Source organism: Somniosus microcephalus, chromosome 28 (genome assembly GCF_052327205.1).
Source record: "Somniosus microcephalus isolate GS21.2 chromosome 28, FLI_Smic_1.0, whole genome shotgun sequence".
NCBI lineage: Eukaryota > Metazoa > Chordata > Chondrichthyes > Squaliformes > Somniosidae > Somniosus > Somniosus microcephalus.
In genome coordinates, this window is record NC_141014.1 from 38,364,897 (window position 1) to 38,368,390 (window position 3,494).

Here is a 3,494-nt window from a genome sequence, read left to right on the forward strand (position 1 = left end):
CAGATGTACCTGGCTGCCCAATTGTCTCTTCGCTCAGTCGGAATTTAAAGTGTGTTGAAAAGTTCTATCAGTCTTTTGTCCAGGGGGAAAGCTAATCACTTTAACTGCTCAAGTGCCCGCAGATTTTCAGACCATGTTAAGTAATTTTTTTCCCCTCGAGTCTTTATCCAATTCCCCTTTTGAAAGTTACCATTGAATCTGCTTCCACCGCCCTTTCAGGCAGCGCGTTCCAGATCACAACAACTCGCTGTTTTAAAACAAATTCTCCTCATCTCCCCCTCTGGTTCTTTTGCCAATTATCTTCAATCCGTGTCCTCTGGTTACCGACCCTCCTGCCACTGGAAACAGTTTCTCCCTATTTACTCTGTCAAAACGCTCCATAATTTTGAACACCTCTATCAAATCTCCCCTTAACCTTCTCTGCTCTGAGGAGAACAACCCCCAGCTTCTCCAGTCTCTCCACATCACTGAAGTCCCTCATTTCTGGAATCATTTGGAAACAAAATCCAGCTGATTTATTTTTTGGGTGGGGTGGGGTTGTTGGGGGGTGAGGGGTGAGGAGAGGAAAGAAAATCAGATCAATTGACCGTATGGGTCCTCAGCAACGCTAGACAGTCCTGAGTGTGCAACTCACCGGTATGGGAAATGACCGTTTTCAGAGCAGGAGTCGGCCATTCGGCCCCTTGAGCCTTCTCCGCCATTCAACAAGATCATGGCTGATCTTCTACCTCATCTCCACTTTCCCGCCCGATCCCCATATCCCCTGATTCCCTTAATATCCAAAAAACTATCGATCTCTATCTTGAATATACTCACCGACTGAGCCTCCACAGCCCTCTGGGGTAGAGAATTCCAAAGATTCACCACCCTCTGAGTGAAGAAATTTCTCCTCATCTTGGTCCGAAATGGCCGACCCCTTATTCTGAGACTGTGACCCCTGGTTCTAGACTCCCCAGCCACGGGGAAACATCCTCCCTGCATCTACCCTGTCAAGTCCTGTAAGAATTTTATATGTTTCAATGAGATCACCTCTCATTCTTCTAAACTCGAGAGAATATAGGCCCAGTCTACTCAATCTCTCCTCCATAGGACAATCCCCCCAATCCCAGGAACCAGTCTGGTGAACCTTCGTTGCACTCCCTCTAAGGCAAGTATATCCTTCCTTAGGTAAGGAGAACAAAACTGTACACAATACTCCAGGTGTGGTCTCACCAGGGCCCTATATAATTGCAGTAAGATGTCTTTACTCTTGTACTCAAATCCTCTTGTAATAAAGGCCTATGTTAACCTGCCATGTGGCAGTTTTGAGTACAAGAAATTATCTTTCGAGAACAAAATATTCAAGATAACTAAAAAACCCTGACAACTTGCAGACTCTTAACTTCCTGTGGCTCTGAAGTAATTAAAAGTAATCGTTTGTTTCCAAATTTCACGCTAGCCTTCTCTGCAAAATGTAAACCTTCCCGAATCCCAGCAGCTTTGAAGTGGGAGCGGGAAGAGTTTTTCCAAACGTCAACGGATTTCTATCACAAGATAAGCAAGAGTGTAAAGTGACTGATCTCTGGGCTGGGGAAAGGATATGCAGACAGCTCGGGGGTTAGTGGCTCACATGCCCAACACGTGACAATGGTGACCAGCCCAGCCTACCCACCCCTAACTGGGCCCCTCTCACAATTGCATAAACACTGCCGAGCTTGAACGGTTTACTGCAGATTACAGTTAGTTGATCAAGCAGAGCTGCGTGACAAAATTATGGTTGGGATAAACAACAATAACTGGCATTTATAAAGCGCCATTAACTTAGCTGAAACATCCCGAGGGCGCTTCACAGGAGCGATTATCAAACAGAAACTTGACACCGAGCCCCACGAGGAGGTACCGGGACAGGTGGCCAAAAGCTTGGGTCAAAGAGGTAGGTTTTAAGGAGCGTCTGAAAGGAGGAAAGCGAGAGATGGAGAGGTTTAGGAAGGGAATTCCGGAGCTTAGGGCCCAGGCAGCTGAAGGCACGGCCGCCAATGGTGGAGTGATTAAAATCGGGGGATGCTCAAGAGGCCAGAATTAGGGGGGGGCAGTGGGGCTGGAGGAGGTTACAGAGATACACAGGGGGCGAGGCCGTGGAGGGATTTGAACACGAGGATAAGAGTTTTAAAATTGAGTTTCGGAACTCTGCTCTTTAACACTCTGGATTCATTGCTGCCTCCTTAACTCCTCCTTTGCTACGACCTGAAGACTCTTCAATTCCTTGCCTCCTTCAGCACATCCCCCCTCCAACAAGTCTAAAACCCAGGCTTGGCTTTCTCTTCTTCAGTCTTCATGACATCCTACAGCATGGGCTGTAATCCTTGATCTTCCGATACATTAAAAAATTGATGCTTCCAACACGTCTATAAATTAGTTACCAGAGATGGACCGAACAAGCATTGTCCTGTCTCTTTAGGGTATACTGGAGATTTCCTCGAACGCCTAGCATTGAGACGATGTTTGTATCATCTGGAGCAATTCGAACCCAGGAGCACCCTCTACTGTACAATCCCCACCCTGCAGCTTCATCAGATCATCATATCAATAAGGGCACACTCTTGACAAAAGTGTTTAACTGCCCACACCCACCCCGAATCTTTTGGTTTCCTCCTCTCTCTTTCTGGCTAGTTATCTGGCCATTTTCCCCAATTTCCATTGCCTGTAATACAGCAACGTGTTAGCCAGATATGGGGGACATCACAGGTGAGTGTGCCGATACCCATTGCAGAACAGTGTATAGTAGGAAAAATAGCTTAAGAAGAAAGAACTTGAATTTCTATAATGTCTTTCATGACATCAGCACGGTCCAAAGCGCTTTACAGCCAATGAAGTACTTTTGAAGTGTAGTCACTTGAAATGTAGGGAACGTGGCAGCCAATTTGCGCACAGCAAGCTCCCAGCGTAGCTTGTTGTGCACAATAATGACCGGATAATCTGTTTTAATGATTTTGTTTGAGGGACAAATGTTGGCCAGGACACCGGGGAGAACTCCCCTGCTCTTCTTTGAAACAGTGTTGTGGGATCTTTTACGTCCATCTGAGGGGGCAGCCAGAGCCTCGGTTTTAACATCTCATCCTAAAGAGGGCACCTCCAACAGTGCAGCACCCCCCTCAGCACTGCACTGGGAATGCCAGCCTAGAAATCAGTATTAGTACCTTTGTATCATGAAAATGTATTCAGTGAGATGGAGATAAGGTTAAGCTGTTCAGATTCTGTCAGTCAGGGGATACTAAGTAAGAAGGAGGTGTCAAGTTTTGCAATATAAGCATTAAAGGGTTTGTTTAAGAATTACAGCTGGTTTGGAGACAAATGTCTCTGTTTCAGCCGTTATCATTCTGTTAATATGTGACGTTTAGAAATATCCAAAATTGCCTTATCTTTCACATAGAACACACATTCCAGTGAGAATGTATGTGATGCAACATTGCCATCTACTTGTGGTGTCATATATTAGAATCACATGACAATCTCAT